This window comes from Ursus americanus, chromosome 32 (genome assembly GCF_024610735.1).
Source record: "Ursus americanus isolate L20-20 chromosome 32, mUrsAme1.1.p, whole genome shotgun sequence".
NCBI classification, from domain to species: Eukaryota; Metazoa; Chordata; class Mammalia; order Carnivora; family Ursidae; genus Ursus; species Ursus americanus.
In genome coordinates, this window is record NC_142158.1 from 2445483 (window position 1) to 2468222 (window position 22740).

At 49.4% G+C, this 22740-nt stretch overlaps 7 non-coding genes across 7 annotated transcripts; 6 read left to right on the top strand and 1 right to left on the bottom strand.

Moving 5' to 3' along the window:
- TRNAR-ACG (transfer RNA arginine (anticodon ACG)) lies at nt 1-73 on the top strand. The gene has a single exon. It is a non-coding gene; the product is annotated as a tRNA-Arg (tRNA).
- A 5199-nt stretch (nt 74-5272) lies between these two features.
- On the top strand, nt 5273-5345 carry TRNAV-AAC (transfer RNA valine (anticodon AAC)). Its single transcript has one exon. It is a non-coding gene; the product is annotated as a tRNA-Val (tRNA).
- Nucleotides 5346-5733: 388 nt separating this feature from the next.
- On the top strand, nt 5734-5806 carry TRNAA-AGC (transfer RNA alanine (anticodon AGC)). The gene has a single exon. It is a non-coding gene; the product is annotated as a tRNA-Ala (tRNA).
- Nucleotides 5807-8836: 3030 nt separating this feature from the next.
- Nucleotides 8837-8909, top strand: TRNAM-CAU (transfer RNA methionine (anticodon CAU)). The gene has a single exon. It is a non-coding gene; the product is annotated as a tRNA-Met (tRNA).
- A 3605-nt stretch (nt 8910-12514) lies between these two features.
- TRNAV-AAC (transfer RNA valine (anticodon AAC)) lies at nt 12515-12587 on the top strand. Its single transcript has one exon. It is a non-coding gene; the product is annotated as a tRNA-Val (tRNA).
- Nucleotides 12588-15691: 3104 nt separating this feature from the next.
- TRNAI-AAU (transfer RNA isoleucine (anticodon AAU)) lies at nt 15692-15765 on the bottom strand. Its single transcript has one exon. It is a non-coding gene; the product is annotated as a tRNA-Ile (tRNA).
- A 4690-nt stretch (nt 15766-20455) lies between these two features.
- Nucleotides 20456-20528, top strand: TRNAA-AGC (transfer RNA alanine (anticodon AGC)). The gene has a single exon. It is a non-coding gene; the product is annotated as a tRNA-Ala (tRNA).
- The last annotated feature ends 2212 nt before the right edge of the window (nt 20529-22740 follow it).

Below are 22740 nucleotides of genomic sequence, written 5' to 3' on the forward strand. Positions count from 1 at the left end.
GGGCCAGTGGCGCAATGGATAACGCGTCTGACTACGGATCAGAAGATTCCAGGTTCGACTCCTGGCTGGCTCGCTGTGCCCCTTGTTTGGGGGGAAACGGGGGTGGTATGCTGTGTTACAGACCAAATACCCTAATGCAGCTGTTTTATTATAGGAGGGCCTCTTAAAAGTTGCGTTATGACTTGTTCCATCACCACACCCTTGAGAAGGACTGAGGGAAGATGAGGGGGGTTGGGAAAGGCAGACAAAGGAGTAAAACAAGAATCTGGCACAAATCGACTAACGTTATCTTCTAGACCCGCCCATTTTGCATGAAAAAGTCTCCTGTTGGAGAATGCTGGCCTCTCTGTTAACGCTCTTGAGAATTAACAGCAGCCTCAGAGAATCCTGCTTCATCTCCTCCAGGGCTCGGCTGTCCACGTCCACAAGGCAACAGCCCGCCGCGATCCCATAACCGACGGAGCAGCTGCTGACGGACGAGGGCAGAGCGCGCGGGGATCACGGATCAGCGGGAAAACTTCCCGTAGGAAGAAGCAGCTGGTAGGCGATGAGCCATCACACAGCGACAGGGACAACCTGGATCGCATATGTACCAAGGGACCAGGGGTACGGGGCTGGGCTCGGCTGGGAGGGGGCGGCGAGCGCTCGTCCCCACCGGGCGCCACAGACGCACACGCAAGCGGGCCCGCTGACAGAGGAAGGGCAGAGAATAGATGCTGCCCCGTAGAAGCTGGGAGTTTTCTATCCTAGTTGGAGACCGACGCTGGAAGAGCGCGGGAGGAGGCCACGCATCAGAATGCCAGCCCCTGATTCCCGGTTCCCACCCGTTCTGAGAGAGAGAGAGAGAGAGAATGCCAGCATCAGAAAAGAGGAAAGAAGGGTCTGGGGTCAGCGGCTGCTTCCATCCTGGCTGTGCTGTGGCCCTTGTAGGATAATGTAACCCAAACTTTGCCTTTAAAAGTTGGGAAGAGGAGATACATTCCTGGAGTCAAAACTCAGGTGCCACCAACACCCCTGAGCTCGTGCCCCGCCAGTGCCAACCACTATTAATGGCACTGGTGTGTCCCCTGCAGAAGAAAAGTATTTAGGGATTTGCACCGGCACTGCCTTCCTACTTCAAACTCGTTGGTACCAGACCTCCCGTTGTACTTGGGCTTCACTCTGCTTTGGAAATTCCTAACCAGGTCATGGCTATCTCGACTACCCGGATCACTACCAAGGTCATGGGTGTTAGCAGCGTGCTGCAGCCAATAGAACTTTAAGAAAACTAACACCGTAATCAGATCTCTCAAGCAGTTCCCTGAACGGTGAATAGTAATCCACGTTCTAGAGTGACTCCACCCTCCCTTCAAATTCATTAGGAGCCTAGAAGACTTTATTACCTTCTTTTTATTTTTAGCCTAAAACTTCAGTCACCATGAAACTCTGCAGTAGGAAAGTTCAAATGTCATCTGCCTAGTGTGATGACCCCAGTTTACAATGCAACCTACCCTGTTACCCTATAGCCTGACCTACTCCCTGCTTTATTAGTCTTCACGGTACCTGGATGACCTCGGAGGCTGACAAGCTCTTCTCCTTCCCTCTGGCAGACTGTCAAGCTGACCAACACAAACAAACATGCAGCTTCTGCCCCTTTGCTCCGGATTCTCGCCCGGTTCCCAGTCTGCACTCCACCTCTTTTTCCAAAAGGGTTGCATTTTCATTGTCCTGAAATGTGCCTCAACTTCTGACCGCAGTCCCAAACCTGCTGTTTGTAAAAGGACTGTGGGAGTGTATGTTATCTTAACCTCTCTGTTGATTGGAGTCATTTTGTTCTCGAAGCAGATAAGTCTATTGATGTTTTGTACACAGGAAAATAAACTCACTTTGAACCCCTACGTTGGGATCTTCAGACGAGAAGAGGAAAGTTCCACCCATCGCCCTGCTGGACGGAGTTGTTGCATCCAATTTTAGAACTGAGCCCTAATTCCCCTTCCATGTGCCACGCTGCCGTAGGGAACGCCGTCTCTCCACGTCCTGACCCGTGCCTCCTCAGCACCTCCCCGTATAATTATGAGATCAGATTTCGAAAGGGTTTCTCACCCAAGGGCCAGGGGCCAGTGCCACCTAGCAGCTATCCCTGCATCCCAGGAGGCACGGTGACTCCCCACCCCCAGTGCCTAGGAGCACGCAGTAGGCCCGCTGGTGAGGATTCGTGGAGTGAACGACAGTGTCTAACTGCAACAGAGTGACTGTGAGGGTTCTCTGCCTGGACCACCAGGATGTGTTCTGACCCTCCTCCTGGCCTTCGCACCCGGCCCTTAGCTCCGGCCCCTGGTGGAGTGGTGTGGAGATGCGAATTCAGTCACAGTCCGGACTAAATTCATTTACCAGCCAACTTAGCTAAAGACACTGTCCAAATACTTTATCCTGGCATCCAAAGCCATTCATGAAGAGGGCTGGCCTGTCCAAGAGCTTCACTCCTGGAATTTCATCCCGTGCAGACTCTAGAAAAAGTAAGTCACTCTTAATTGACCTTCAAAACCTGTTCTTTTATTTTTCTGAGACTTTGCAAATTCCCTTGGGTAAAGCAGCTGAAGGGCCTCTCATCCTTAAAATGGAATTGTGGGGGCACCTGGGTGGTACAGTTGGTTAAGTGACTGACTCTTGGTTGCAGCTCAGGTTGTGATCTCATGGTGGTGAGATCGAGCCTCATGTCAGGCTCCCGGCTCAGTGTGGGGTCTGCTTGAGATTCTCTCTCCCTCTCTGCCTCTCCTGCTCGTGCTCTCTCAAAGAAATAAATCTTAAAAAAAAATATAGTTGTGAGCACTGCCTTGAGTGGAGGTGGAAAGAGAAAGAGAGCAATAAATTGAGAAAACTCAGATTTTCTGTCCCCTTGTTGTCTGATTTGAGAGCCAGTGCCCAGAAAGAAGCACAGCAGGTTTTCTCTACACGTTTCTTCTGAATGGAACAAAACCGAGCTTCCAGTCAAAGCCTCAGATTCAGTTTCGGGGCAGAGGGAGTGAAAGCAGAAGATTCCAGACTGCCATAGGCAGATTCCCACAGATGGGCTACAGTCACAGCCAGAGTCCTAACCACTGTATGATCAGGCAGGCCGCTAAGAAAAGCCGGTTCCTTCTACTTCTTACAAATTAATCATGGCAATTGCCTTCCCATCGAATCAGTAAGAGCTCCAAAAAGCATACCGTATGCTTGCAAAGCAGAAATGAGTATTCACAACCGTCATGGGCGGAGTAATCTTGCTTCCTTCCAGCTGTGCCCATTTCCCTTGTCCATTCCAGAAAACCAGAGGGCCTCACAGCTTCCATGTTGCCGGAGTTTAAGAAAGGTTTCTCCTTGAATTTACCCTATGGAAGAACACAACACAGAGGAAAGCTTGTCCCCTCTGTGTCACTAAGGTCATAAGAGGCAATAGCTGAGAACAGCATCATCCTAACTCTAGACACTGAGAGGATCGAGACTGGCAACCTGCCAAGAAGCTTCTCCTCTAGACGAAATATGGAAAATTAAACAATAACTTAATATCCTTCCCAAGAAAGAATTTTATAAAGAAAATGAAAAGAAAATGAAAAGAATTTTATAAAGAAAATGAAAAGAGAGCCAATTGATTGCTCTAGAGAGGTCAGGGAAAGGCTCTCCACGGCAGTGACACTAGAGTAATGGCCTCAGTGATGGAAAACAGTCCACTTTGTCCAGTCTGGAGCAAGAATGGAAGGAAGAATTGAAAGGCAGGGGGCTCCACGGGCAGCAGGAAGACAGCTCCTCAGCACAGCCGAAGACGAGATTTCTCTCTTCCTCGCTTCTCCAGACTGGACATCATAGTCCCAAAGCAGGCTTGGGTCTCTAAGATCCACTCGGTTCCCAGAAGGCCCTCGCCAGAACCTCATGCTGGCCTCGTGGTGTCTCTAAGGCCTAGGCTCAAGGTGAAGAGGAAAAGCTGTTCGTGCACCAGGCGCTGCAGGGACCGTCCCACTGCTCGCTCAGCCCACTATGGGTCATGACCTCAACGTCCTCACAAGCCTTGCTCAAACTCGCACTAGAGTCTGTCAGTTGGTGGGGAAGGCATTATTGTCTCACAGCATTTCCGGCTGGGCATTCACAGGGCCATTGGGTCAATCTGCAGCTCAGTGGGTCCCTAAAGAAAAATCTGTCTTGGGGCACAGGTGTGGCCTTGGAAAAGGTTCTCATCGGTCCCGTTTATAATGCAGTAGGCGATCTGGAGGAATTTGTTCTGGGTGTCATTAAAAAGTGGGCACACTACAGCAATGGTGAGGCCCAGGCGGAGCGTGATCCCCCCGTCCCTGATCTGCCTGCGGTGGGGGGGGTGGGTCCCTCGGAACCTGGTAAGTGTCAGAACCTTCGGTTCCTTCGCTCTCAGATTTTATGTAATCTCTCCGTGCCGCCCCGTGCAGAGGCCTCGGGTCCACACATTCTCAGCTGGATCTCACGTCTCCGGGTGTCAGGCTTTCCCCTTTCTGATTTCCCAGGCTAAAGCTTCGCGTAAATCTCAATCTCCAGGAGCCGAGAGCCCCTCCTGCCGCCGCTGAAACCGGCTCCTCTCGGTCTGGAGAACGCGGAATGGGGGTCCGCGCTGACCCCTGGAACGGAGGCGCGGAGCCCCCAGACAAAAATGCCCCTCCCGGTCCGGCTGGGACCGCCTTCTCTCTCGCCGGGATCCCTGTCCTACGCGGGTTCCGTCCCCTCGGCTCTTCCCGCCTTCCTCCACCTCTTACAGCCCGTCGCTTGCGGTGGGAGCGAAGTCACTGCCTCCCCCGTCCCATATGCGCCCATAAAGAAAAAACAAACAGCTCCAAGGTCCGTTATTATCCAGATTTAAACTTGCGGTCCCGGGGAAAGCCCCGCGGCTGCGCTCAGGTCGTGGAGAGCGCGCCGGCCGTCCGGGACAGGAGGGCGCAGAAACGGGCGCCGGGCGGGCTGGCGCGCCGCGGCCTCTCCGGCCAAGCGCGTGCGCTCTGCGGCCCCGCTCCCGCCGCCCGGCGCGCTCCGAGCCCCTTCGTTTTTAATTCAAGTAGTTCAACAGCCTCCCCCCGCCCCCCGGCCATTCCGACAACCGCGCGGGCTCGCTTCCCCCGGTGCTCGCGCCTCGTCTCCACCCGCACGCTCAGTTTGGTTCCTCCGCTCGGATGCAGCCGTGCTTCCCGGCGCCCTTCGGCGAGAGCCCTTCGTGGGTCCTGCTGTGACTGCCGCTCGGCGCACTTCCCCGGCGGTGAACACGTAGCTTCGAAGTAAAAAAAAGTGGTGCGGACACGGAGTTTCCGTAGTGTAGTGGTTATCACGCTCGCCTAACACGCGAGAGGTCCCCGGTTCGAAACCGGGCGGAAACAGCGTTCTTTTGCCTCCATGGCCCAGCGCGGTCCCCACCGCCGGCTCCCGGAGGCCGCAGCGGCGCGGAGCCGGCATCCGCATCCCGGGAACGCCAGGCAGCCCGACGCCGCCCTGCGCGCTCCTCTCCCACGGGCAGCGGGACGTTTTGGCGGCGCCGGATCTTTCTCTTGGCGACTTTCTCCCCCTTCCCTTCCGCAGAGGAACGGGTGACCGCCGCGCCCTTGCCCGGGGCCGTCTGGAGAGGCCGCGCTCGGCGTCGAATGCTGTTCTGCGTTAACGGCCCCGGCTTTCCCCGCATTCTTGGCCGCCGGAAACGCTGAACAATGAAGCGGAGACCCGCGCATCTACTCCTGGAGGGAAAATTGGGAGAAATCACAGAGCGCGGTCGGGGAATTAGCTCAGGTGGTAGAGCGCTCGCTTAGCATGCGAGAGGTGGTGGGATCGATGCCCACATTCTCCAGATTTTGTCGGCCCTCGGGGTGGCAACCTCAAACCCTCTAACACCTTCAAGAAAATCAGAAAAGTGCCGGGCGTTTTTCAACACAGTAGGGCTTTGGCCGTTTCTTTGGATTTTGACCTACAGGCATGGACGAGGCAGGGCTAGTGACGGCCCTACAAAACGCAGGTATGTGGACTGCCGGTTTATAATACGTCCTGTTTCTTCCGAGGAGATGCGATTCCGAAAGGACCAGGCAGGCCCCCTTGCTGTTGTTCTCCGTGTGTCGCCTGCAGCTTGGCCCTAAATTCAAACAGTCCGGGAAAGTGCAAAACACATAAATCAGATTCAAGAAGTTCTGCCAGAGGAAACGAAAAGGTGTTGTGTGTTTATGGATTTATCAGAAATCATAGAAGCTAGAAAGAAATGGAACAATATTTTTTTAACGCTGAAAGAAAATAATTGTCAATCTGAAATTTTATCTGTAGCACAAATATCCTTCAGACATAAGGGTGAAATAAATACATTCTCACTTGAAAGCGCGCTTAGAAAATTCATTGGTAGCAGAAGAGCTTTTAAAAAAAGATTTTAGACTCAAGAGAATTGATAGGAAATTTGGAACATCAGAAGCGAAGGAACAGCAGAATAGGAAATATCTGGGTAGAAAGAATAGACTATTATTCTCTGGAGTTCTTTAAAGGTTTTCTTTACTATTTTTTTAAGTAAGGTCTTGAAGACTGACAGCAAAAATTATAACACATGGTCTAAATGTACTATAGACAACACAAAGGGCTTAGAATAAAGGGATCTAAGTGGTGATAAGGTTTCTATATTTGACTTGAATGGTACAACCCTCATTCTAAAACAGACTGTAAAATGTTAAGTATGTATATGATAATACATATACCAATTACTATTAGTAACCTGGACTAATCTCTAAATAACGATACCAAGAGATATAGTGAAAAAAAAAGAAATTAATATAGAATATTAAATATGTTTTAAAAAACCAAAATGAAGTAGGAAGACAGAAATAGAAAAATGAAAAACAGAGGGAACAGATCATAAACAAAATAAAAATAATACATTTATATACAAACATACTCATGATAACGTTAAATGTAACCAGTATAAACACGTCTACATACTGGAGATAGTCAGACTATATTAAAAATAAAACATGATCCAAATATGTGCTGACTATAAGAAACTCACCTCAAATATAATGGCTTAGGTAGAGTAAAAGTAAGAGAATGGGGAAAATTAAACCACAAAGGGAAAAAAAAAAGTGGATTGCACATGTTTGTATCAGACAAAGTAGATTTTAAAGCAAAGAAATTTTCCACATAGAAAGAGAGAAGTCATACAATTATTTGGTGTCTATTCGCCAAATAGATGGAACTATCTTAAATGTGCACGTATCTGGCCACAGATCTCCAAAACTCAACCAAAAGTTGATAAACCTAAAAAAAAAAATTAAAGTAAAAATTCCACAATTATAGTTGCAGATGTTAACATGTCTATCTATTGGGGGCGCCTGGGTGGCTCAGTCGGTTAAACGTCTGCCTTCCTCCTGGGATCCAGCCCCACGCTGGGCTCCCTGCTCAGCGGGGAGCTGGTCTCTCCCTCTCCATCTGCCTCTCCCCCACCTCATACGCAATCTCTCAAATAAATAAATAAAACTTAATAAAATCCACTTCTCTCTATTAATTGATAAAATTAGTAGATAACAAATCAGCAAATATGTTGAAGAACTAAGCACAACCATCCACCAATTGACCTTACAGAGCAAAACTACACCACAGGTAAGAGACGACCAAAGATGGAGAGAAAAGTAAGAGCATATCAAAATTAAAAAATCAAGAATGCCACTGTGCAAGAGAGTGATGTTACTAAAATTAATATTTTAGAATGAGTTATTTATCCATAAATGCCCGGGAGACAAAGCAGTGAACCTGGGAATGGATCATTTCTTGTCCATTTTTATCCTCCCATCTCTTGAGGTCTGGAGTCATCAGATTCCTTCTGAAACACCCGAGCCTAGTACAGTGCCTGGCAAAGAACAGCTCTCCAGCGAACATGTGCCAAACGAACGGAAACGAAGTAATAGAGTAAAAGAATTGCACAAAAACAATGCACAGTAATTATCAAGTCACTGGATGTGAGATTTGAAAGAGGACAATGAGTCAATATTGACTTGGAAGTCTGAGCCCAAAAGGCCATCGCACGGAAGGTTGAAAGTTAGATATTTGTGTATCAATGAATGAGCTACTGCGGAGAAGAGAGACGTCTTGAGTTGGAAGAGAGCAAGAGCTTTCATTTTGGAATCTAAAAATCTGTTTTCTCGGGTCAGGTTTTGCCACTTAGCAGCTCTGGAACCGTAGGAGCAATACTTAATGTATCTGAACCTCCATTATATCTGGGAAGTGCAGATTTTGATAAATAGTTTTGTTGCCAAAATCCGTTGGACCGTATGAGATAATCTCCATAAATCTCCCAGTATAATCAATGGTACATGACAAAGCGAACAGTGAGATTTCTATTAAGTTCAGCTTGTATGTTCTGTAGGGAGAATGTCTCCAGTCACGTAGATGTAAATAGAGATAAAACAGACTAAGATGGAGAAGTTTCGGCTGTGGAAAAATATGAGGATTATTTATTCGCTCATTCATTCATTGAGTCAGCCAATCAGTGAACCAATATTAACTAAGTACCTCCCATGTTTATTTTCAACAAAGGAGACCAGGGAAGGTGCAAGATCACCTGAGATCTCTGAGGGCAGGATAAAACCACATCATTAGACCCCCAGAGTGGCAAAAGATAGGCATACCTGCCCCCATTCCCGCAGCCCAGGTGGACCTCCCCTTGGGTGAATCCCGGAAAGGCTTGAATTTCACTGATTGTGGGTGTGAAATCCTTCGGGTGCAGCACTGGCTCGTATGGAGTGATTTTCAAGTAGCATTGATTGTATTCCTTGAATGCTGGAAACTAATAAAGCAGCGGTGCTAGGAAAATAATACTTGATACTTTAAATAGGAAAAGGCCTGTAAGGCTGCCCTCTTAGCGCAGTGGGCAGTGCGTCAGTCTCATAATCTGAAGGTCCTGAGTTCGAGCCTCAGAGAGGGCAAGTGGGGTGTTTTTTTTGTTTTGTTTTCTTCTCACAGTCGGCGGGGCCTAAGGTTACTTTGGTTAAATACAGGAACAGAACGTAAAATGATCAACTACTGCCTGATAAGGAGTTTTGAAGACTGATGCAGTGTTTGCAGAGGACGGTTAAATCGGTTTTGTAGTTTGTTGGGCTTCCCAGTAGTTTCAGGAAAACGAAGGTGAAGAAATTTAGATTGTGCCAGAAACTGCAAGCGATGCTGTATTTTTGGTCTTCCTCTCTGTCTTATGGAAGATACAAGGGAAATTTCTCTTCCCTCTTCTTGCTCTGAAGGTCGCCCAACCACAGTTAAGGGGTACAAGAAGTGTAAAATCATTTATTCTTTTAACCATTCAACATATATTTCTTGAGCACAGGTCTTATTAATGGAAGGTTCTGGGTGCGGTCATTAAAGAGTGAAAACACGGCAAACATTCCCTCCTTCCTAGAGCCACAGCCCGGCTGGGAGGCTAAGGGAAACAGACAAGAAGCAAATGCGAAAAATGCATCGTAGAGTAGCGGTAGTGTTTACTGTGGGGTAATCATTAGCCAGTCGAGGGGGTCAGGAGTGTGGAGGTGGCTCCTTCAGCTTTCGGGAAAGAGTCAGGAGAGTTGTCACCGTGAAGACACTTTCTCCTTCCTTCTTGCTTGCTGAGATCCTTGTGCCCAAAGTTTTTCTAACACAGTCACTAGAGTAATTTTTACCTATCAAGGCAACAGGGGGTATGAGAGCTATTTGCACATACGCTGAGTGGGCTTAGTTGGGTACGTAGTGCTACCCGATAAATCTGTACGTGCTTCTGCCTGTGGAAAATGGGAAGTGAAGGCTTCTCCCGGTAGGTGGGCAGCCCCTGGAACAGGGTCAGGAGCCGATGAGCAGACGTCAGCCGCTGCCGCGGTGGCCTTTTCTTGTGGAAGCGATGCTCATTAGAGGCCTGAGGAATGGATTTGCAGATTGAGGACAGAATCCTCCAGGCTTCTCTCCTCGGACAGAGCAGGCTTCCCCTCTAAGTTCTCCCAGAGTGTCCAGGTAAGGAAAGAGCCCCACATGGGCTGGAAAAATTGATTGTTCACTGGGAAGAGCAGGAAGCCCAGCTGTGGAAGGACATAACCTGAGCACTTCGCAGGGTCTCAGCACACACACGAGGCCTCGAGCTCAGGATGGTTAGGCAGTGAATCTGACTGGAATGTCCACGGTTTGAAAGGCATATGCACCGGACGTGTTCTCTCTTGAGCTCAGGCAGGAAAGGAGGAAAAGAAACGTTAAGGTTTTCTTTCATGATGGAGAAAAGCCTTTTCCCATCACTTCTGACTCCAATCTCGAAATTTCTGACAGATAATTCGAATGAGAAGGGATTCTGACCCCTGGAGCATCAGCATTTTTGTTGTTGATCTTTCCTGCCCATTTTTAAATTTCTTTAAAATTAAATGCTGCGTAAAAGCCAGTTTCAGTGTTCTCTTAAAAATTCTTCCTCCTTCTCCTTCCCCGATCTTATCCTCGTTCCAGGATCCTAGGGTCTCCCTATGCCAATCTTATCTTTGTCTGGAAGTCAGGGAGAGGGATCAAGCCCTACCCAGTGACCTGGGCCACCCCGGGAGGGGATGACGGTACAGTCGAGGCCCAGAGGCGCTGCCCCACATTCTCCTCCTAGGCGGCCATAGTTCTGAGTCAGGTAACAATCACAACCCTGTTTTCATAGTGAGATACACAACCTCGGGGAGAGCCCTGTCATCTCAACTGGGTCCCGCATCCAGTTGGGACCTTTCATTTGCCTTCTGTCATTCAAGATAGTGAGATTGTTTCAGAGCTAGATGTTCTCATGGTGACACACCGCAGGTCTCTCTTTCCCCCCACACCCCCTGACAGAATTCCTAGTTTTTCACTCTGCTTTTGCCAAAGTCACGTTTGAGATGATCTGCCCTTAGTCAGGTCCCCTTCAACGGCAGTGAAGTAACCCTATGGTACCAGGTTAGACCCATACAATTAGTTAGGGCACATGCCTAGAAAGACCATAAGTCAGGAAGAGGGTTAGAGCGTGGCAATTGGGGCAAATGTTAGAGTGTCTTCTTTGCACTCAGAGCTGGTGGGAAAGGCACCTGTTTTCTCTGGTTATGACCCTTCATTCCTTCTTCATAGTCACCTGTGATCCCCAGAGCTTTTCTCCTGAACTCCAGGAAGTATTGGGCCTTTTTTAAAAAAAAATGGCAATTTATACCTTTCTGGTCCTTACCTTATTTTACACATGAGGCAGCTCAGGCTTAGCCTTTGTCACTGGGCTGTGGACAAAGGAGGAAAACCTGAGAAGAGCTGTGGAGAGGGTATGCATCGTCTGCAGGGCCGTGCTGGGCATTTCCAACTCAAGATTCACAGTTTTTGGCTAGTGGGAAGGTGGACCTCCTACTCCTGTTCTCTGGAGAGATCCTGGTGAGAAGAAGGCCTCTCCATGAATTTGTAAATGAGAATTATGGGGTCACTTAGCCTGGGGATGCAAAGAAGGCTGGTGAGGGTCACCTAGAGGGACAGGATGCAAAAGAGAATTTGTCAGTCCGAGGTCTCTGAGTAGCACGGATCTGGAGGGGGTCACACAGACCCAGACTGTCAGAAAAAAAAAAAAAAGAAGATTGTGAAAGTAGGGAAATTCTTAGAGAAAAGCCATGAAAGAAGACTAGAAGTAAGATCTTTAGGTAGTTCTTCCTTAAGGAGATTCCTTACCCATCTGCCAGGACCCATTCATTCTGTCATTCATATAACAGATACTAAATGAGTGGATTTATTCTTCCATTCATCAGACATGAATTCAAAATCTCTTCTGTATCTGCCCTCTGGTTCAAGACTTCTAAGCACCTTTGACTCCTTCCCCCTCAGATCTCCACACCCAGCATCTTGACAAATACTGTAAATCCTTCCCACACACCTCTCCAGAGTCTTTCTCTTTCTTCTCATTCATCTATCCCTTCATCCATTCTATGGTGTTCGTGGAGGATGTGCGCTATACCAGGCATCGAACAGGGCCCTGACGACACAGAAAGACTCCTGCTATTGATAATCTCAAGAGTTAACAGGATAAACTCCACCCCTTTCATAGCTCTGTAACTTCCTTCCTTTCTCTTCAACTCTAGTTTGAAAATTAAATTCCAAATTAAGAACCTTTCCTAAAATGTTACTTCGATTGTGTAAACCACTTGCCTGGAATTTTTCAAAGGTTCTTAAGCCTCTACAATCCTCTCTCCTCCTCTCCGTGTCTGTACACACACACACATGCACACGCACACGCACACGCACACGCACACACTGCTCCAACTGAACAGGTGTATTTCTTAAGACAAGAAATCCTACATACACCCTATGTTCATTCCTCATCCACACCCCTCTCTGTCCATTTTTTACTTCTTTACTCTGATTTGATTTCTCCTCTTATTTCCTGTAGCTCTGCCTGTTTGGTTTTTTGGGTTTGTTTGGTTTGGGGTATTTGTTTGGTTTTGTTTGTAATTTTTTTCTGCTCTCTCCCGAGGTGTGGATATGGAACCGCTCCACATGTGCCTTAGCAAGAATCGAACAGCGATCTCAGATTCCTCTCAGAAGGCGAGTTTCCGTAGTGTAGTGGTTATCACGCTCGCCTAACGCGCGAGAGGTCCCCGGTTCGAAACCGGGCGGAAACAGCCAGTTTCTTTTGCCTTCGGGGAGAAATCACCGCCAACTTCTCTCCCAGGCAGCTCCAGCCGAAAGGAACGAGTCAAACTGCCCCTTTTGTTGCTGTGTTTTCATTTTTGTTTTGTCTTTAAGAAATAGAAAACCATCCTGAGCTAGCTGCGCCACCTTAAGGTTCCGGGTGAGTCCTCCCCCGGGGACGTGTCCTCTTCGAGTCCTGCGGAGTCTGAATCGTGCAGCTGGAGGGGCGCTAGAATTTTCCCACGGCTGCTTCCGCCTCCTTCTCTGGCAGAGGCATAGGTACCCATCGCTTGCTGGCGGAGGTCATGTGGGAGAAGATACGCCCCGGTTTCATATTAAAGGCTTTGACATTCCCCGTATTTGGGGCTGCTCAGAATAGTGGACAAGGAAGCTGAAGACGGGAAAGGTGGAAACCTGGCGAAAGGACCCAAGAGGACAGGGGAATTAGCTCAGGCGGTAGAGCGCTCGCTTAGCATGTGAGAGGTAGTGGGATCGACGCCCACATTCTCCAGATTTTACCGTTTCCACTCAGATCTCCAGCTCACAACCCCGCATCTGCCAGCCTATTGAACGAATTGAGAAAGTATTAGACACTTTGAACACAGTCATTTGGACGCTGCTTTTCCATGGGACCCCTGGGCAGGTTCAAGGCAAGCCCTCATTCGCTCTGCCTACGCTGGGTAAGCAGATCTATCTGTTTGTAATTTGTTTTCTGTTTCTTCAGAGGAGCTACGACCCCAAGGGACATACCCAGCCGCTCTCTTTCTCCATTTCTCCTGCAGCTTGGCCTTCCATGCGGCTCAGCCTTGAGAAGCACTGGGCAGAGCGGGGACACAAGGGGCCAACTTTCTTGTCAGCAGACTGAGACGGTGAGCCCCAGGGAAGCAGAACATATTGGGGAAGACACACGGAAAGCCAACACGTGAAGTTATTTATAAGTTCTCGAAGGCACTCTGGAGCAGTGAGCAAAAGTCTCTGAGCTTAAACAACACAGCGCAGACTTTGAGAATTGCTGTGGTAGCCCACTGCCCAAGTCTACACTGGCCGCAGGGCTGCACACACTCCAGAGACCTCCAAATCGCATTGTAAAGGCTTTGAACACGGAATGGACCTTGAAACCACAACTTAGAAGGCTGCTTGGGGCTGGGAACCTGAACACAAGGCAAAGCGCCTATAAAAATAAAACCGGCAGCATTCTCCCTAAGACTTAAGTGAGACACGAAGTCTTAATAACATATCAATGGCCAGGTTATAGTCCGAAACTAATCAGCAGATGAACAATCAAGAAAGTCCTACATCACTGGAAGGAGAGAATCTACAGATACCAATTCTAGGATGACACAGATGTTAGAATCATCTGACAAACACTTTAAAGCCGTGATGACTAAATGTCCAAGAATTCGGGGCGAGAAATCTTTGAAATGAATGGAATGTTAGAACATCTTAACAAATCATCTGAAGATGTAAATCCATTGAAATTTCAGAGCTGGAAAGTGTATTAACCAAACTTATGAACAAAAACACTGGATTTTCTCAGCAGCAGGAGATGACTGAGGAAAATTCAGTGAATATGAAGATAGAACAATAGTAATGACCCAATCTAAACGACAGAGAGGAAAGTGTCTTTTAAAAGATGGACAGAGTCTCAGGGACAAATAGGAAAATAACAAAGAAATTCTATTGACATCATTGGAGGCCCAGGAGAGGAGAAAGAGATTCTTGAAAACAAGAAAATCGAATTCTTACTGGCTGAAAAATTCCCAAATTTGACAAAAGACATAAATCGGATTCAAGAAGTTCGGCAAACCTCAAGCAGGATATACCTGAATAAATCCACACCCAGACATATCACAATTATGCTCCTGGAAACAATAGGGGGGAAAATCCTTGAAATTGTCAAGACAGAAACAAAAGGGAAACTACAATCTGAATGATTATGCATTTCTCATCAGAAACCATAAGGACCATAAAGAAATGACATGTCATTTATTAAATGCTGAAAGAAAAGACCCGTTAACCCCAGAAGGCTAAGTAGAGCAAAACTATCCTTCGGACTTAAAGGTGAAAGAAATACATCCTCATTTGAAGGTAAAACAGAGGAACCCTTGTTAGCAGAAGGACTAGAAAAGAGTTAGCCAAATTGTGAGACAACAAAAATGATACCAGAAGGAAACGCAGAGAAGTGGGACAATCGCCATGTCCCGTAGTCCACCCCCCACTGGACCTCAGTGCGCTGTGTTCAGATAGCATGATCCCACAGGCCTGGGAGGTCCATTTGAAGCACCAGCCACACTCTCTCCTTCAGGCCTGCACACATTTCTTTTGTTCTTCTATCATCATGCAGACTTTGAAAAGTACTTAGCACTAGGCAGTGAGCATCCTGCCCCCAAGGCCCTTACAATCTCACGGGAAAGATGGCCGAGCTACAGACATTCACAACTCGGTAAATGCCACAGAAGAGAGGTTCTCCTGGATCTCTGGGAGCTGTGGAAGGAACACCCCAACCTCAGAAAACTGGGAAAGGCATCAGGGACAAGATGCCTCCTGGAAAATGGTTTTGGGTCTAACAAGTAACTGGTCAGGCAAAGGGCCGTGAAAGTTTGGGAGATCTGTATGAAACATCTCCTTAAGGCCAGCCCCCCTGGAGTTGAGTGTGAGAAAAAAAGAGGAAATTGGAGTGAAGAAGGGGGCGAAGGCTGGGGCCTGAGTTGCCCTGAAAGGCGCTTTTGCCCTGCTCAAGCCAAGGACAGACAGCTATCTGCAAGTAAGCAGGTGTGTAACTAGAAAAAAATCACCTGAGAAGCTAGTCATCCTTGAGGAATCTCTGGATATCTTGGGAAATGTAAGAAGATGAGAAAGCCCATCGTTTCTGTTTTTCACATTGCCCCCGATTTCAGTTCCCTTCTGGAATCTCATGTCTTTTAAATTCCCTTCTCATCTGATCCTCCCAGGACAAGAAATCACGAGCACAAAAGCACAGCTGACCGCTCTACACCCTGTCAAGATTAACGGGCATACATTTATCTACTTTCTTAATCTCTTAGGGGTTTTTAGAACACAGCATTTTTTATGAAGTGGGGACAAAAAGCACTTTTGGCCCGTACGGGGATTGAACCCGCGACCTTGGCGTTATTAGCACCACGCTCTAACCAACTGAGCTAACCGGCCGAATGCTGTGTGGACCCCCCTCTCCCTAGCTACATATTAAAGATCAATATTATTCCAAATACTTTGAAAGGGAGTTTTCTCTTTGAATTCATCTTGGAGCTTGGAAGAAGTTATGATCCCCAGTTCATTCTAAGCCCGAAATTTGAGTTAAAATACAGTACCACGCAAGGAAAGTTCAAATGTCACCTGCTTAGGTGTTTCATGACCTCGGGTTTTCCTGACCATCTCATTTAAAACACAACCTCACCACACTGCATCCTTCCTCTGGCCCGTTCCTTTGCCTCCCTCCCCCTTTGCTTCCAGAGCTTATTCCCGTCGAATAACTGGCGGAAGTCGAAATTATCGCCCCTCGCCCTCCACCTGCTCCTCTACACGCGGCTTCTTGCACAATTCCCACTGGGTTCTCCACCCATTTTCCCTTAAAGGCAGAATTTTATCTCTACCCCCATTTTTACCAAGTTCGGGAAAGCACGCCCATATTTCTATTTGCAAAAGTCACTTTGGACAAACACGTCCCACTGCAGTCTTTGTGTCAGCATTTCTTCTTGAAACAGGTTAAGTCCATGGACGCCTTGAGCACAGAAAGACTCCGCCTTTAAGTTCAGACTGAGGCAGACCCGCAGGGAGCTCCGCGGATGTCGCGGTGGGACGAGGTGGACCCGCTCTGCTCCCAAGAGAAGGCGTAGAGACCCGCCGCCTGCGTGTTTCCGCCTGGCGGGCCCGGTCTCCCGCACAGGAGCTCACTGGGATTCGGTTTCGGAAGCGTCTGGGGTCTTGGGTAATGAATGGGGCTGGCCGCCAGGGGCGTGGTAGGGCCGTGCGACGCCCAGGCACACCCACGGGACCCAGGACCTCGTGGCACGGTGGCCGTGGCGGATTTACGGAGTAAAGGAAGGAGGTCAGCCCGCTGCCTTGCTCTTACGACAGGTGCGCCCCTCGGTGCCTGGACCACTCTGCTCGTGTCCTGTCTCTTCTCGTGACTTTCGGACTTGCCTCTGTCTCTCCAATCCCCTTGTCACAGCCCGGCCTGTCCGAGCGCGTCGGCTTGCAGAGGTCTAGGCACCGCCCCTCGGTGCAAACGCCCTCGCCAATCCTCCGGCACCCGGAGCACACGCTCGGCCTGGCACTCCCCCGCCCCTGCCGCCGCCGCCTCCCCCTCCTCCTCCCTCTCCCCCTCCCTCCTCTTCCTCCCTCTCCCCCTCCCCTTCTTCTCCCTCTCCCCCTCCTCCTCCCCCTCCCCCTCCCCCTCCCCCTCCCCCTCCTTCTCCCTCTCCCCTCCCTCCTCCCTCTCCTCCCTCTCCCCCTCATTCTCCCTCTCCCCTCCCTCCTCCCCCTCCCCCTCCCCCTCCTTCTCCCTCTCCCCTCCCTCCTCCCCTCCCCTCCCCCTCCTTCTCCCTCTCCCCTCCCTCCTCCCTCTCCTCCCTCTCCCCCTCCCTCCTCCCCCTCCTCCTCCCTCTCCCCCTCCCTCCTCCTCCGAGACCCACTGCGGGCCCAGCCCTGGGCAGAGGCGGAAAGAGCACAGGAAAGAAAGCCGCGAGAAAAGGAGTCGAGAAAACGCATATCCTCCTGTGCCTGGCATCTGGTCTGCCAGCTGACGCCCAGAAAGGGGAAGGAAAAGTCAGAGGGAGGAACAGTCCAGAAACCCGCGCGGTCGCGGCGCCATCGAGCGGAGCCGTCCCGCCCTCGAAGCCGAGGAGCAGCAGTTACTTTATTGCTCAGTCGTAATGCTGCGCGTTGTACACTCGGCACCAACTTGGGGCGTGGAATGAGTATGCTTTCCCGTGTGCCAGTGTCCCACGACTGTTCCAGAATCTCGAGAGCACCTGGAATGTTGATGCGTTTCCGCATCTTCATCTGTTTGCCTGCGAATTTCTCCCATGAAAGTGCAGGACGCAGAGAAAAGCTCTTCCTCTCCTTGCCTCCGAATTTTGAACTTGGTGACCAAACCCAGTGACCCCCCCCACACACACACACACGGGTCAAACACCTTGGAACCTGAAAAAAAACTGAAACAAATATTTTTAAGTTGTCAGAAAAACAAAAACGAACATGAGGCAGGGTGACCAGGATGTGGAGAAAAGGGAACCCCAGTGAGCCGTTGGTGGGAATGTAAACTGTGTAGCCGCTGGGGCAAACACAATGGAGGCTCCCCCAAAAAATTAAAATAGAGATACTGTATGATCCAGTAATTCCATGACCCAAAGAAAATGAAAACATTAATTGAAAAGATATCTGCAGCCCTGTGCTCTCGGCAGCAGCATCTACAACAGCCAAGGTGTGAAGCGGCCCAAGCGGCCATCACCAGGTGCGTGAATACAGAAGATGTGACGCGTATATACACGCGATGGAATATTAGCCACACACACACACAAAAGAATGAGACCTTTACCATTTGTATCAACATGGATGGACCTAGAGGGTATTATGTTAAGTGAAATAAGTCAGACAGAGAAAGACAAATATATGATTCACTTACATGTGGAATTAAAAAAACAACCAACGACAACAAAAAGCAAAACAAAACAAGAAACAGACTCATAAATGCAGAGAATAAACTAGTGGGTACAGAGGAGTGGGGGTGATGAAATAGATAAAGGGGATTAAGAGGTACAAACTTCTGGTTATAAAATAAATAAGTCATAGAGATTAAAAGTATAGCATAGGGAATATAGTGAATAATAGTGTAATAATGTTGTATGGTGACCACACTTAGGATGAGCACTGAGGAACGTGTCTAGAATTGTGGAATCACTAGGTGCTACACCGGAAGTGAACACAGCGTTGTCTGTCAACTGTCCTTCAATAATAATAGCAATAATAGTGCTGAGAAGGAAGGAAGGGGAAGGAAGGAGGGAAGGAAAGACGGGAACGAAGGAAGGCAGGCAGGCAGACCCTCAGCCTGGGGCACTCGCTGAAATCCCTGGACAGCCAGGAGACCCCCCCCCCCACTCTCTCAGACCGGTCGGGGGGCCTTGAGAGAGACGCTGACAGGGACCCCGAGCCCTCTGCGGGCTTTACACGGACCGTTGCAGTTTTCAGCGCGCCGGGAGCAGGGCCTGGGAAGCAGAAGGGCAGCGGGGACGGAGGCCTCTCGGCGCCCCAGCTCCCGTGCTGTCACCTGGATTCCCTGTTCTTCCCGCGCGCAGAGCCGCCCCTCGGCGATCGGCCTGGGAGACCTCCCTAGCCGCCCCCCCCCCACCAAGGGGTGAAGGCTGCGGCGATCGCTGCCGCTCCCCGACTCCGCACGTGCGGGGCCAGGCGCGAACCCCACAGGACACCCAGCCCCAGGTCAGCCGAGCCCCGCGCGCCTCCCGACACCTCAGTCCCTGTGGTGGGTTAGGGGGTCGTACCCGTGCGGGTCCTGCCACTGACAGAGCAAACTCGGTGTCGGACCCCACTTCTCTTAGCTTGGGTAAAGTTAGAGAAGTCCTGTCACTCCTCGGCTTTCTTGTTGGTAAAAGGAGAACGTTTTCTCTATTCGCCGAGGGTTTTCGTAGCTCAGGGCCCCCGACGGTGCTGCAGCCTGGGCTGGGTGGCCCTCGTGGTGAGGAAAGAGGACAAATCCAGAGATGAACAAATCGAGACTTCGGGAAAGCCCTAGGACTCAACACGGGAGTTTACGCACCGGGCTGGACGACGCAAGCTCGGCTCGAATAGTCCCGGCGCTGGTTTGTTCAGACACCTGCTCCGGACAAGACCAAAGGCCAGCCGCGGTCGCTGGGCCACGCTCGCCAGCAGTAAAAACGATGCACAACGCGCGCAGGCGACAAGGCTGGGCGCGATCTCCAAACACGCGCGAGAGAAGCCAGGGAAATTCAAGAGCAAGAACCAAGGAGAGACGGAGCGTGCGCCGTCGGAAGCCTGGACTCCAGACGTCTGGCCTCCAGGACGAAGACCGCGCGTGTTTGTTTCGAGCCGCCCAGCTTCTGGTACTTGTCACGGCGACTCTAGCAAACGCAGGGGACGAAACGATCCTATGTCCTCATTGTGGCGGTGGTCACCTGCGTGTATACATTTGTCAAAATTCACTGAAGTGTGTGCATGTTGTTGTGTATAAATTATGCTTCAATCATGTCCATATTTTAAAAAATAGGCATCACAATATGGGCCACCGTAAAATAAATCACCATGAATGAGTTCCCCAGTGCCGTCACTTCTTCAAAAAAAAGCATTGTAGATTTAGTGACCTAGAATTCAGTAGGTAAGCCCGAAACTCAAGGAAGAAATCGATAACAGGAGAATCTCAACTGCCCTAATGGAGACACAATTAAACAACTAATAGAATAGAAACGAGATAAAAGATGAATTATTTGAAGGAACAGTAAGTGGAAAGATATCTGGGTTTATTCCCGGGTTTGTGGGGTGGGCCGCGGAAGGTGGTATTGAAGTGCGATGCGCTCAACAGAGCACTGGAGGAACTGTGCTCACGAGGGACCCCGTCCGGCTCATCTAACCCCCAGAGGCCGGTTGCAGCAGAGAAGGAGCTCTCCCGCAGGGGGTTGCCCCCTCCCATCCCCTCCCCTCCCCAAGCAGGGGTGCTGGGTGCCTTCCGGGTCCCAGGCTGTCTCTGACAAGCTCTGCGTTGGTGGAGTGAGGTTTCCTAAGGGTGGAACAACCCGGAAACGCAAGTGGCACTGGAATGAAATTTGCGTCAAGGTGATAGAAATAGGCTAAAGAGCCAGGACGTCAGGGGGAATTAGCTCAGGCGGTAGAGCGCTCGCTTAGCATGCGAGAGGTAGCGGGATCGACGCCCGCATTCTCCAGCTTTTACAGGCTCCCCCGATTCCGGGCTGCACGGGCTTCGGGGGACGTGCACCAGGCGGACCTCTCTTTAGCTCAGCGTTCCCCCCCGTGTACTTCCGGGCTGGTTTAAAATGGAAAGGAAAGAAAAGAAAAAAAAAAAACACCTGAAATGTGACATACAAAAAAAGAAAAAAAAGGAACAAATGGGTCAAAATGTCTTTTAGAGGGGCGCCTGGGTGGCTCAGTCGGTGAAGCGTCTGCCTTCAGCCCAGATCATGATCTCAGGGTCCTGGGATCGAGCCCCGTGCGGGGCTCCCTGTTCAGCAGAGAGCCTGCTTCTTCCCCTCCCCCTGCTGCCGCTCTGCCTACTTGCGCGCTCTCTCTCTCTCTCTGTCAAGTAAATAAATAACGTCTTTTTAAAAATGTCTTTTAAAAACACAGGTTTTGGGGTCTCAGCTCAAAATTAATAAAAAATGTTGTGTGTCTGGGAAAATCAAACTTTCTCCTTTAGGGGTAGCAAGTGTGAGGCACAGCCTGAGAATTGTGTCAGGAGGCACGCGCAGAAGGTCTGGATTTTATGATGTTTTAATGTTTATTCCTTTTTAATAAAGTTACATATTATATTGTATAAATATTAAATTTTATTATTTTTATCATGCTATTGTTTTAGTCTTTTATTCACAGTGACAACGCATGGTCAGGCAGCAGATGTCAATATGTCTTCTATCAGATTCTCTGAGAGTTGGCTCCCCTGCGGGCTGGCAGGTTGACTGCCGTCAGATCGGCCTCACAAGGGGGCGAGGTCCGGTGCTTTGCTCATCTCCCTGAATTTTCTGAAAACGTGCTCAAAATATAATGGGAACCAGGTTTTCCTCTAACTCCCAAAAGGAACCTCATTTTTAAAATATATTTTTGAAATGGCAACACGACCCCATTTTACTAAGAAGCAGCGTGAGGGTCTATGGGAACCTCAAGTCACGTGGCATTGGGCCCCGCCGGCCCTAGCAGAGCCGTGCTGAAGGGGGCATCGGGCCCTCCGCTGGATTCTGGGAGATCCTGCAGGTCCTTAGGGCTGCTGCCAGGGTTTGTCCCTCTCTTCAAACTTTTTTTCTCTTCTCCACCTCCCAAATCTCTCCCTTTGACACCACTTGATCCCTCTCAACGTTGCCCTAGAGTGATTATGGTAGAAAAAAAATTTATTGATTAAATGTGCTTTTCTATTTCGCTATTTGTAAATGAACCCAATAAATGTTATGCAGGAATAATGCACATTGTTGAATTTGTTTCTCATCTGAGAACCGCATTCTTAGGGGTGCACTCCTCAGAAACTGGGAGCAGGAAGGAGGACCCTGCCCTGAAGCTGCCCCAAACCACCTGCAGTTCCAGAAGGCCGGAGGCCAATGCCTGCACCGCCAGTCACGCTACGGATCATGCCCTCCTCCTCTTCCCCAACCGCATTTCCTCCTCATGCATAGGGATTCCTGTGGATTTGTCAGGCTCAAGATTTTTTTAAAAATTTTTTGTTGTTTATTTTAGAGAGAGGGTGGGGGGAGGGATAGAGGAAGAGGCAGAGGAAGAGAATCTCAAGCAGATTCCTTGCTGAAAGGAGGAGCCCGATGCAGGGTTTGACCTCATGACCCTGAGATCAGGACCTGAGCCAAAATCAAGAGGTGGACACTCAGCTGACTGGGCCCCCCAGGCACCCCTCAGGCTCAAGCTACTTATTCACTGTCCAGTCTTCACTGATCTCAAATTACTCTCTCCTACAAGGCTTCTAATGACTTGAATACCATTCCTCCATTCATCAAATGCTAATTAAACAAAACCCCTACCTGATGTTAGTTATACTTAGAGGAAATAATTATGTTCCTATCTTAACCAAGAATCCAGCTTGGGTGGGGAACAAGCTTGGAATCCACTACCACTCTCGGATAATTGAGCCAACTTAGTCTTCACTGAGATGACAAGGGAAGGGGCCCTCTTCCGTTGGCCTGCCCAACAGAAGGTCTAGACCACCGTAAGGAAGATGTGGTTGCCAAGTGGTCCAAGAGAAAAGGGGTTGGGGATGGAGAGGGAAGAATTCAAAGAGCAATGTGTAGCCTCCATTTGTTTTCCCTTTTGGCCACGGGAGTCTTGAGGTCTGCGGCAGGAAGTGTTCGTAAGCGTGTTCATAAGGCAGTGGAGACGGTGGGCTCTCTCTGGGTCTGTTCCCTGCATCAGTACACGTACAGC